Raw genomic sequence first — 12,649 nt, 5'->3', positions numbered from 1 at the left:
GACACCCTGGAGGTCAGAATCTCCGCTATCGGCAAAGCACGCTTACAATTTACACATGATATCTTTAAATAAACCACAGATTTAAGTTTGTAAGAACTACATTCTCGCATGAAACACTGTTAAAATTTCATTTCGTGACATATTAAACGCAATATTTATAATATTAGCTGGGCTTTCTCATTCGCCATTACCATTTGCTTGTTGATGTGAAATGAATTCTGGGAGAAAAAAATATAAATTCTCAAAACACTTCAACTGAACTTTATTCGTATTGTCAAGGTCAGATATATGTAATAATTTCGCTGGTAAAGTGAATAAAAAACAATGTTACTATATTGTAATCAATATCACGTTTGCACTGGTTCGGTTCAGCACTCGAGCGACTCTGAATCGTATTGAACCGTTTGCTCGGGAATTATTTGATCACACGTGTTCACAAGCACATTCAGCAATATGCAATTAGTGTATAATTAGTGTATAAATGCTTGTGGCCAAGCAGTATAACGAAATAGTAATGAATCATATACAAAAAGGAATCTGTTTTAGGCGGATTCGATTCTTTACTGTTCACTAAGGAGCCGATTCATAAAACCGAACGGACACGACTCGACATGCAGGCAACGGCTCTCCTAATTTGAAATTCACCTGTCGTCTTTCATCCAGCGAATTCATCCTCGGTAAGTGTTTTAAAGTCAAATTCTGTCCGTTAAAGGATTGTTTTATACGTATTTCTGTGTATTGTGTGTGTAATTTAAAAGAATTAACCAAGTGACATTAGTTGTAGGTTAACAGACAACAATAACAACAATCAATAACAGACGCCAGGCGGTCATTGTAGTGTTTGCGAGGTATTAGATACAGTAAGTTTATCTTGAGTGAGTTTTTGACCATACGTTAAGTTACCTGAAAAACATAACTTCAACTTATTGTAACTGCATTAATGAATTCTCTATTTCAGCACAACACTGAGATGAAGGCGAAGTCACCATGAAAAGTTAAACGTTTACCGTTAAGGTAAGCTCTGGTCTTCACATAACGTTAGTCATTATGACTAAGCTATCATTATGGTAAAATTTTTCAACTGTAAGTTAGTTATTTAAACTAAACTCATAATGAAATGAGTCTTAACTGTTTTATTAAATGGAGCTGAAAATTAAATGCAGTTGAATTATTTTAAGCTAACGTTAATATTAACAAAATACATATTAATTGTCTATTTCTCAATAATGTTAATGAGCTTGATGTATAACGTTAGTGTGTCATTAATTGTACATTTAATTTTTGGTGTTCAGGTGTACCTGAGGTGAGTGTACATTCTGAGTACACAGATATAAGCCAAAGTCATATCCATCCTAATCTAAGAGAAATTGATGGGGTCAGGGAATGATTTGTGTACAAATGTATTTTAACCCCATACAGATTGGTATGGTTGTACCATAGATTTAGATTAATTAATGTTAAGTCTTATTTTACTCTTATTATATTTATCTGTTTTTCAGCTACAGTAATTGATGTTGAAAAACTGATGCAACCAATCACTCCTCACTTGATTATTCAAGGTAATGTCAATGTCTTCCTCATTTTGATTAGATTTTTAAATGTCAAGTTGTTCACAGATTTGTTGTGAGGAGTTTCATGTACAACCTCTTTTTCTTCTTCCAGCAGTTCCTAAGAAAACTTTAAGAAAAAAAAAACATCTGGTGTTAAAACAGCCACGGCTATGCTATTTGCCTACCAAGTGCTGAGTAAATATTAGACAAACATTTTTTTCTATAACTGTTTTCTTTGTGTTTATTAGCAATTTTACTGGGCATATGTGTTTGTTTTTTTTTCAAACAGCCTGGAAACTGTAAGTTTAGTTCAATATGTTATTTTATGCTATTCATTTTTGTCTTAACATGGAATGCATGTTGAAGCTATCGTTTTATAGTGGGAAAATGTAAAAGAGAATCACTAAATACAATGGCATAATGATTCTGCTTGTTCAAAGAAGGTACTTGATTTAGTTTTCCTCAAGCGACACATCAGTTTTTATGACTATTGCTTGACACTTGAATTGAAGGGACAGTTCACCCAAAATGAAAATAATAGCATCTTTGGCATCCTCCACTTGTTTCAAAATAGTTATATATTTAATTTGTTCCGTTGAACACAAACTCGTATTTTTTAAAGAAATTTGGTTTAAATATGGATGTCAATAGTTACTGGTTACTAACATTCTTCAAAATATCTGCTTCAGTGTTTAACAGAAATTCAAACTAGTTTAAAACACGTGGAGTAAATAGTGGCAAAATAGTAAACTATTCCGTTAAATATTTTATTCTGAGACTTTTATTTATATGTGTCTTGTCTTTTGTCATATGGTCCTTCTAGCCCAGATTGTGATGGACCTGGAATGCGAAACCAGTTACTCTTAAGACAAGAACCGAATAAAGCACAGATGTGGAGGGATTTGCAGCCAAACTAACTGGAGGGAAGGAACCTTTAGGTAAAATCACCTGCTTTATTTAGATCTGAAGTATTTTATTTGACATAGAGATTTATTGTTTTAATTCTAATTTAAAGCAAACAAGGTTGAGCACCCCTGGTCTAAAAGCTCAAAAATGCTGTTTCCGTGATAAGGTTAAATGTAGTTCAGAAATAGATTCATTAGGATCAATGCTTAAAGTAAACATTTTCTTCTCTCTGTAGACCAAACATGTTTACTATCCCTCACATTTTAATAAATTGTTTCTGTTTTTGTTTCTTACAGTGTGGGTGAACATACTACCTGGATGTCCAACAAAGGCTGCACAAGAGCTCATTTGATAGCACACATTCTGTCCTGTCTACATCTCTGATGACCTGGAAGTGCTTCGACATCAGTGAGTAATACATCTTTATATTGTCATGCATACAGGATTTCTGTAAGCTTAGCTTTAATGTTAGTTTCTAATCAGCAGTGACTGTTTTAAAAAATTAAGTATTTAAATCATTCTCAACGTTTTACTGATGCTGTGCACAGTAACGTTATGATGATTTAGTTTGAGGAAATGTCACTAGAGGGTTTGTATAAAAAATAAATAAATAAATAAATTGTATGAAATGACTCGATAAAATGTTTATTTGTCTCGCTGACATGCCATCACTGCTGCATATTAAAATACAGTAATACGAATTGACCGCAGAATATTACCACAAACATTTCATGAAGTAGGCTAGACTGCTCTTTAGTTCTCTACTCAACTTTAACACATTTCCTTGTGTCGCTGAGCCTCTCTCCAGATTTTGCTAAAAATGAATGCTTAGTGATTACTTTGTTTTATGCAAACCAAATATCAGTAACTCATCATTAGCATTATTTTAAAAAATCACCCACGGCTTTCATGTTCTCTAACGCAATCTTATCTATTTATCTTATTTATACGTGTTAAAAGCCTAAAAGTATTTAATTAACATTAGTCACGTTAAATAAGATTATTTTTATTTAATTAATTTTAAATATGTAGCCTCTTAAAGTGAGAATGAACTGTGTTCACCCCTCTTAAATTCGTGGAAGCACTAGTAGTGTGATCATGGAATCAGATATTCGAGCTATACAGAGTCGGACATTAAGTTAAGATGAGACTTTATTTTTTACACACCTGTGTGGACACCTGACTAGCGATCTTCAAGAACAATGCCCGCTGATCTTTTCCCCATTAACGTTAGTGTAATTGTGAATTGACAACAAACTGTATTTCACCAACAAAAACAATTAAAAAAACTGTTATATATATTATAACTGTTATATATATATATATATATATATATATATATATATATATATATGTGTGTGTGTATAAAAAACAACAGTGCAGTGTTTCGTTTCTGAATGAATTAAATGGTTTGAGGGATGATTAGTTTTTACTTCAGTGATTGATTTTGCCTGTCATTTTTGCAGGATCATCAGAAGTGCTGCTGCCCTTTTTCACTGTCCCTTTCCACATCATTTGGCCTTCATCATTTCCTGTCTTGTAGCAGTATTTTCACCTGTTTTTAAAATTGTAATAATTTTTGATGCATTAATTGTTGACTGGTTTTAATGATCAATTGTTTATTAGTGTTCTGTTGCTCTGTTATATTGAATTATTGCTACTGTTTTAGCATGGTTTACACAATAAACCTTTATTGTGAAGTTAAAGTTTCAGTTTCTTTATATTTCTTGTATTTCTTGAACAGTTAAAATAACACTTGTGCAATTTTTGAACATTTTTACCCATTATAAAGTAGCACTATTAAATAAAATAAAATAACATTTAATAACTGTAAAATACTATACAGTAATAATGAAAGTAACATTAAAATACCGTAGTTCTTCATGGTAAAAATGTACAATAAAATACTGTTTTCAGTTTTGCAGTATGTGTATCACTACTGTAATTGGTGTTACAGTAAAAATCAACAACAGTATAATGATGTATTACATTTTACAGTAAATGTAATACTAATGTAATTAGTATTACAGTAATGTTACCGTTTTATGAAATACAGCAGCTACTGGATAATTGTTGCCAGTAACTTACTGTTGATTTAACAAGAAATCGTTTACAGTGTATAATGTGGTTTTGGCTCCTAACAGCTTTATATTTAAATCCATGACATTATTATTATTATTATTATTATTATTATTATTATTATTATCTTTGTGGTGTAATGGTGTTTCTTATCACCACCTGAGAATTCAGGTCTCTGCAATCTTCCCTCATGGATGCTTTTTATTTTATATTATTTTAGTGTATTTTTAAATAAACACACTAGTTTTTAGAGCAGATTGTTTACCCGTTTGTTATACCCCAACTCTACAGGAAATCCACTGTAATGTGAACCGAAGAACGATACATAAACAGCACTGTATATTTGACAGAGAGGAAATGCTCAGCTCAATATCTCCACCTTGTGGATAAAGTAAACAATGCATTTCATTCTAGTGCTGTTTTTAAATAGTGGCTTAAAACATCAAGAAAAGTCTGACTGGCTTGTTTTGCAAACTAAACTGAGCTGAACTGAACTGAATTAAACCAAATATCCAATTTACTAACTATTTTTGAAAAATCTTTTAGTAAAACAGTAGTTTGATACTGTTTGCCATACCTCTTATGAAAGGGATGATTTGGCCGTTCGGGAATGTTAGAAAATACAATCTTAGTTTACTTATGTGACATTTTGTCTTGTTTTTCTGTTCAAATAGGCTACTAATAAATGATAAACAATTAAGAGTTTCCTTCATGTAGAGATTTGTTTCTTTTTACAACAGTAGACCTACAGCATGTTTAAACATTTATATTATAACAATTTTTGTTTAGTTTTTTATTTAGTTTTAGGTTTCAGAAAGTGTATTAATTGTAATACTATTGATGTACTGTGATTAACGTTTTCAAAATCCACATTTTGAACAGTCCTGTAAGTCAGTCGTGTATATTGATGTAAAAAGAGATCCAGGTGAGTATATATACTCGAGAAAAAAAAAAAAAAGGTCTTCAACTGGTCTCCCAGCCTGGTCATATTTTACCTGTTTTAGAAGGGTTTTGACGATATTTTTAGTGGACTCAGCTGGTGGGAGACCAGATTAAACCAACTTAACACAAGCTTAACTATTTTAGCCAAACTGGGACCAGCTACTCAAAGTTAAAAAACTGGTTTCCTGTAGTTTTATTAGTAATTTTACTGTATTAAATAATGCTAGAACAGATATTATTATAAATTATAATTTATTGCATTTTTCAGAAGGTTTGTAGTAACAAAATAATTTGATGTTAATTAAAAAATACAAATTGAAGTAATACTAATAAGGTTTCATTTCGCTGTGATCAATTATTCATTTTCTTATCGGCTTAGTCCCTTTATTAAGCTGGGGTCACCACAGCGGAATGAACCGCCAACTTCTCCAGCAAGTTTTTACGCAGCGGATGCCCTTCCAGCCACAACCCATCTCTGGGAAACATCCACACACACATTCCCACACACACTCATACAGTACGGACAATTTAGCCAACCCAATGCACTGTGAGGGAAACCAAAGCACCCGGAGAAAACCCACGCGAACGCAGAGAGAATATGCAAACTCCACACAGAAACGCCAACTGCGCTGAGGCTCAAACCAGTGACCTTCTTGCTGTGAGGCAAGGGTTAAGCCGAAGGAAAATAAATGAATAAATAAATGAATGAAAATGACATTTTAAAATTAAATTATATAATTTTAATGTTATATAATGTTAATGTTATTTAATGTTATATATAACAGTTTTGATAAATGATTTATTATGTGTTGCCTGTTTTGGCGAAATAATGAAATAACTTTAAAACTTTCAAGTGTTACAAAATCATTGTTTTTTTAATTATCATTAAAAGGAATTTTAAAAATCTTTACCTGAGCAGAGACAGCAGGGGTCGGTAGCGAGCTTCAGTCCTGACAGTTGAACATGTATCTGTCCTTTGTGCTGATCCAGCATCACTTCAGTCTCTGTCTTTAATCGACCAACATCATACAGGTACAGGTCATCTAAAGCAGATCTGTCTAAACTCCCTCTTTTTGATATGTTTAAATATCAGCTAGTCGATATTCAGCGTTTCTTCTTTTTCTTCTTTTTTCTTCTTCCTCTTCTTCTTGATCATATTTTGTCTAAAAAAATATTGTTTTAATAAGGTGAAGTTTGCTTAGTTTACAACAATAAAGCAGTACTTTTAAAATCATGACATAAACTTTATTTACATTTTTGCTTTCTTGAATGTGATTGGATTACATTTCCATTAATTTGACAGGAAATCTCCCTTCAAAAAAATAAAAAATAAATAGATAAATAAAAAAACACTTCAAAAATATATTTTAATACCTGGAAAACAACTCAAAATCATTACAACATACACTTATTAAAACTTAGTAGTTTGCATTTGTTTTATTGTTTTGCTATCCACAATGTAATGACATTCAGATATGTTAGCTTACGTGTCCAGAGTTGTCCAACACTGTACGTCCACTAACAGCAATATATTTTCATAGGAACACAACACTAAAAACCAGAAGTCACTTTGTTTTAGATCATATCAAATATGGCAGCCAAAAAAGGGGGAAAGTAAGTTATAAAGGTGCACCAGAGCGAGGTCAGTGAAATAATCAACTAAATCAATAATAGTACTGATCAGTGAGTGCAAAGTCAGGATGCAACCTTTGACCCCACTTGACCTGTGCTGACCCCTGTCACACTTGATTAGGCTGGACAGAGCCCTGTAGCCTCCCTCTCACTTTCCAACACCACGCCACCCACCTCTGAACAATACCATGTTTACATTTAACCAAGAAAAGTGATCTGTGGTAATCTGAATAGTGATTCCCCTTCATGTCACCTCAAAGAACTAAAATAATCTTGTAGCTTTTTAAATAATATAGTTTGGTGCAAAACTTGAAAATCTGGAATTTTATTTTTATACAGATCAAACGTTTATGATTTGTTTTTTATTTTATGAACAGTTTTCTAGGTTTAGTCTCTGAAAAAAGAAAAAACATTTGTTAGATTGATGGTGTCAATCAATTTGTCAGATGGTCATATATTATCTTTATACATCTCAGATTAGGGGTGGGACTGCCCTCACAGCAATAAGGTCGCTGGTTCAAGTCCCGGCTGGGTCAGTGGGCATTTCTGTGTGGAGTTTGCATGTTTTCCCCATGTTCGAGTGGGTTTTCTCTGGGTGCTCCGGTTTCCCCCACAGTCCAAAGACATGCGGTACAGGTGAATTGAATAAACTAAATTGCCCTTCAAGAGTTCACTCTTAGCTGATGATTGATTATAAATCGTGTTTGGCATATAAGCTCATAAGATTCCCTCCAGTTTGCAAGGCGAGGGGGGAGTTTGAGCTCAGGTAGATCTCGAGAACTCCCCTGCTGTAGGAGCTAATGAACAGATAGTGATGGCTCTTAAGAGATTACTACTTACTTGGAGCATGTCTATTTTGCCGATTTGGATTAGTCAATTAACTTATGTTGCATGTTTTGGGTGATGGGAGGAAACCAGGGAAACTCACGTGAGCACAGGGAGAACGTGTAAACTCCGCACAGCAACATCAACTGGCTTGATAAGGACTAGAACCAGTGATTGTCTTGCTGTGAGGCAACAGTGCTAACCACTGGGCCACCGTGCCACCCACCTAGGAAAGGAGGAGGAGTAGGGGTGGAAGGGGGGATTCTTCTAAACAAAGATGGCTGTTATATGGAACTCTGGGTATTTATAATGGCTTAGGAATCGTCTGATTGGTGAATCATGAATTGGATAATGAGGGACCGGCCGCACGCAATCATAAGCATGTGATCCTCTCGAAATTAGTTTATAAATAAACTTCACGTAATGTATGTGTGTGAATGAGTATGTATGAATGTTTTCCAGTAATGGGTTGCAGCTTTAAGGGCATCCACTGTGTAAAACACATGCTGGATAAGTTGGTGGTTTATTCTGATGTGGCAACCCCTGATTAATAAAGGGACTAAGCCAAATGAAAATGATTAATGAATGAATGAATGAATGAATGAATGAATGAATGAATGAATGATGAATGAATGAATGAATGAATGAATGAATGAATGAATGAATGACATCTCAGTTCATACTGAAAATCATCAGGTTTTGTTCATCTCAGCTCGAGTGCTTTTATTATTTATGGAAAAGCAGCACCAGCATTACTTAAAACGCTTTCGTATTGTGTTGGTCAACAGTGGTTTGTTCTGCAGGGTCTAATAATATTGACCTTAAAAAATAAAATGAAGAAAGAAAACATTACTTGTTAAAACCTCACTTGATAATTTTGCCTTCAACTACTGTATACACACACTGTAAAACCCGACAGTCAACTTTATCAAATGAAATGAGTGTAGTTAACTCAAAATTTACTGAAAGTTAATTCTACTCATTTGAAAAGAGTTTTAAACTCAGTGTTGAAGGTAATGAGTTAATAAAATACTTCATTACTTCAACTTAAAATGAAGTAAGTTCACAGTAGTTTTTTTACTCAAATGGTTTGTTGCAATCGGTTTCCTCAAACTGTGAGTTGCCCTCACTTTGTAGAATTGTAGAATCCACAGATGCAGAACTACTATGGGTCGGTCATCCTTTTCAGTGAATGGTTGACATGTATGGAATGCCATGCCTGTTGATTTAAAATTACATTCAGAATACCCAGCTTTTTCTGTAAAGCTGATAGAATGGTTGAAATCTTTACAGCAATGTGAGCATTAAGTATAATTCTTCCAGATTGCTCAGGTTTCTCTTCAGTGTGCAGAGTGACTTACATTTTATGTTTGTGGCGCTGTATATACTGTTTGTTGTATTGTGTTTTCTTCTTGTTTATTTAACCAGGGACGAGGGCTGCAAATTAGCTTTATGCAACATGCCCTTTGTCTGTGAAATCAGTTGTCTTTGTATAACAATGTCAAGAGTATTGTCCCTATTAACAAGCAAATAAATAAAATAAATAAAAAATCATCAGGAGTTGCCACAGCAGAATGAACCACCAACTTATCCAGCATATGTTTTACACAGTAAATGCCCTTCCAGTGGCAACCCAGCACTGGGAATTACCCATACACACTTCTTCACACACATACACTACGTGAAGTTTATTTATTAATTATTTCAAGAGGATCACATGCTTATGATTGCTTGTGGCTGGTTCCGCAGTAAGTTCCATATAACAGCCATCTTCGTTTTAAAGAATACTACTCCTCCTCCTTTTCTAGATGGGAGGCACAGTGGCCCAGTTGTTAGCACTGTTGCCTCACAGCAAGAACGTCACTGGTTCTAGTCCTTACCAAGCCAGCTGGCATTTTAGTGAGGAGTTTACACGTTCTCCGTGCTCACATGAGTTTCCTCCGGGTTCTCCGGTTTCATCCCACCATCCAAAAACATGCAACAAACTTAAGTTAATTGACTAATCCAAATCGGCACCATAGACATGAACCTAGTTAGTAGTTATCTCTTAAGAGAAATCATTATCTGTTCATTAGCTACTACAGCAGGGGAGTTCTCGAGATCTACCTAAGCTCAAACCCCCCTCTCACCTTGCAAAAGGGAGGGAATCCCGGGCTCGAGGATCTTAGGAGCTTAGGGCTCTTTCCTAGGCCAGTATGCCAAACACACTTTATTATCAATCATCAGCTAAGTGTGAACTCTTGAAGGCCAATTTAGTTTATTCGATTAAGTTTTTTCTGTGCAAAACATATGCCAGAATAGTTTACGGTTCATTCCGCTGTGGCATCCCCTGACAAATAAGGGGCTAAGCCGAAGGAAAATGAATGAATGAATGAACACCACGAATGACTGAAAACCTTGTCTGAAATTCTGATTCTTATTGTCTGTTGTAATTTTTCGATTTATTGTGCAGCCCCTAATATATACCTCAATTTTGTACCACATGCAGGTCACATTGACATAGGTCACCCTCTGCATCATATAAAGGGCCAAAAAAAGATAAATCTAAGCACTTTCACTACAGCTCTCAGACTTTTGGACCTTAAACATGGAAAGCGTTATCAGCCTCTCTTCCACTCTCAGTTTCATGGCCAACTGTTGTAGTTAATGCTTTTTTCCTCCTTATCTCTCCCCCGCATTTTATCTTAAGTCATTCTTTCCTGTTTGACCGTCTACAATGAACGGCCCCGGTGTTTACATGCACAGATGCTGCCAGGGTGTTTACTGTTTGTCTTCCAAACTGCACACACTGACCACTTAGCACAATTAGTCTGCTGATATCCAGAGCCCATCTAAGGGGAAGTGGAAACGTTTTCACAGGCTCGAAACGCAGTTCAGGTCCTTTGAATAGCTGCCAGCGCGTTCGGCCAGCGAGACTGCAGTTCTGAGCTCAATTGAACCAATGATAAAGATCGCTAGTGGTGAAATTGCAAGCAGATACGAACAGATGTGTATTACACTGGGGGTCAGCACCTGCATTTGCCTTTCGCTCATTACGTTTTTCCCCCCTTCTTCTTCTTTTCATGCAGTTTGTGTTTCCTCTCCCAAAGCACAGGTTGCTTTGTGCTTCAAAAGGCCCAGCAAAGGCAGTCAAAATGTGAATGGACATGTCTGAGAGAGAGATCGCTATCTAGAGAGGGCCCGTGTGTGAACACTTTAACCGCTGGCCAGCTTACAGCAGCTTTTAAAACCACTGCTTTTTAATATAATTTTCCATCCTTTGAGCAATGAGGTCCCTGGGTATTACACACACACACACATACAAACAGGCAATGCTGAAGAGTATAAGGGGAAATTGTTATAAGACATAATCAAGGAGAAATATGCCTTCCAAAGAATGGACAGAAGACAAAGGGAGGGAATTTAAGTTGCATGAAATGAGAGGCTACGGTTATTTGTTGGATTTTTTTTACTAGTCAAGTTAATCTTAAGCTTAGAAAAGTTCATATGCTTAGTTTTTGAGTTGGCATGTTTGTTGTTTCAGATAGAAGTTTTTTGAAAGGACCAAATGATAGTAACATAGCACTTTTGGGATAGTTTGCCAAAAGCTTAAAGTGTCACGAAACACCAAAACACATTTGTTGAGCTATTGACAGTCGTATATGTGTCCCACACTGCTAAAAACAGTATTAGGACACATATATTTCACAAAAAATTAAAAATTGGTTGTTTTGCGTTATTTCGAGCAAATTCATATTTCCAGTTTAAAAACAAATATTTGAAGCTGCGTCACAGCCATGAGAGCGTGTATTCCAGTATGGAGACTGGACGTCTGTACCTGGGAGCACCGTATTATGTTTCTGAGTGTGCTGCATTAATTCATTCCTTTAATGGCCTTTAAAACTTTGTCATCATTTACTCACCCTTCACTTGTCACAAACCCATGTGAATCTCTTTCTTCTATTGAACACAAGAAAATATATTTTGGGGAAAAATTACTGGGAAACTGTGACCATTTACTTCCATATGTTTTTTCTATGGAAGTTACACTGCAAAAAATGCTTTTCTTGCTTTGATTTTTAGTTTTTTTCTAGTCTAAATATCTAAACTTTCTTATATTAAGAAGCATTTTCTAGACAAGCAAAACAAATTGTCTTGTTTTGAGAAATAAAATGCTAATATTAAGTGAGTTTTTCCGTAAAACAAGTATCAAAACAAAATAATCTTGTTTTTTCTTTTGACGTAAGATTATTTTGCTTACCCCATTGGCAGATTATTTTGCTTGTTTTACAGAAAAACTAGAAAATTCTTCTTGATTTAGGAATTGTTAGATACTTGGACTAGAAACAAGACAAACAAATCAAAGTAAGAAAAGCATTTTTTGCAGTGTAATAGTCAATGGTTTCTAGCATTCTTAAAATCAGCGGTGCCCAAACTTTTTTATATAAAGGGCCAAAACCAAATATTGAGAGACGTGGGCTGAAGGTAACTATATCAAACTATATTTAATGAAAGTTGCCATGGGTAATTTCCTCATTTATTTAATAATATTTCAAAATGAATTGAAAACATTACTTTAAACCCTATTAGCTAATCCAGATAACTTTTTAAAATTATAACTTAATGCAATAAAAACATAAACAATCACATTTATAAAGAAGTGGAGTTTAAGACACTAAACGTAGAAACATCCCCATCATTCTTTATCAACCTTATTCATCATCCATTGTCCCATG

General features: G+C 34.7%; 1 long non-coding RNA gene across 5 annotated transcripts; it reads left to right on the top strand.

Moving 5' to 3' along the window:
• The first annotated feature begins 601 nt into the window (after positions 1 to 601).
• Positions 602 to 4,250, top strand: LOC137496563 (uncharacterized). 5 transcript variants are annotated; one of them, XR_012386144.1, is made up of 8 exons: positions 602 to 677; positions 779 to 860; positions 959 to 1,014; positions 1,500 to 1,559; positions 1,663 to 1,745; positions 2,374 to 2,488; positions 2,753 to 2,864; positions 3,923 to 4,250. It is a non-coding gene; the product is annotated as an uncharacterized lncRNA (long non-coding RNA). The 5 variants fall into 5 exon arrangements; XR_012386143.1 differs by lacking the exon at positions 779 to 860; XR_012386145.1 differs by lacking the exon at positions 1,663 to 1,745 and having other exon boundaries at positions 779 to 848.
• Positions 4,251 to 12,649: the final 8,399 nt, after the last annotated feature.

This window comes from Danio rerio, chromosome 10, assembly GCF_049306965.1.
Source record: "Danio rerio strain Tuebingen ecotype United States chromosome 10, GRCz12tu, whole genome shotgun sequence".
Taxonomy (NCBI): Eukaryota; Metazoa; Chordata; class Actinopteri; order Cypriniformes; family Danionidae; genus Danio; species Danio rerio.
Note: the sequence above shows the minus strand (reverse complement) of the source record. Positions and strands in the feature narration are given on the sequence as shown.